Source organism: Sinocyclocheilus rhinocerous, unplaced genomic scaffold (genome assembly GCF_001515625.1).
Source record: "Sinocyclocheilus rhinocerous isolate Xijiao unplaced genomic scaffold, SAMN03320098_v1.1 scaffold47909, whole genome shotgun sequence".
Lineage (NCBI taxonomy): Eukaryota > Metazoa > Chordata > Actinopteri > Cypriniformes > Cyprinidae > Sinocyclocheilus > Sinocyclocheilus rhinocerous.
This window is the reverse complement of record NW_015654481.1, coordinates 1-613: the sequence shown is the minus strand read 5'-3', so window position 1 is coordinate 613 and position 613 is coordinate 1.

Below are 613 nucleotides of genomic sequence, written 5' to 3'. Positions count from 1 at the left end.
GAAAAAAAAAAAAAAAAAAATCCATTAACTGCGAATATGCTTCACCCTTTTTGCAGATCACCATAACTTCTCCTTTCTCTCCTTTAAGCCCTCTGACACCTGTGAAGCCTCTGGGACCCTGAGAAACAACAAGAGACACAAACAACAACAAAAAAGATTAATTACAAACACAAGCACAATACAAACATTGAATTTCAACCAGGTTTACGTACAGTTACACCTCTCCCACCCATCTCTCCGATGAGTCCGACATCACCAAGAGGACCCCGGAACCCTTTTTGCCCTGGATCACCAGGGACACCCGGAGGGCCTAGGGGGCCAGGATCGCCAGGTAGATCACCAATGGGCTCACATGCACATCCCCCATCAGGGCCTGTAAGGAAACACAAAGAATATAAGCACATGTGCTCATACTTGGGTTAGAAAAGATGTGCCCTTTGCCGCCTCCTAATGGACGCTGATACACACTACACATAACTTTACAGTTGGGACAAAAGAACCAAAAATAATCAGCACCATGGACAGCACCAGAAAAAGATGCGGTATTTGGACAATTAAGTCACATCTAAAAGTGTATGATTCATATTATATTACATAACAAAATATCAAAAAA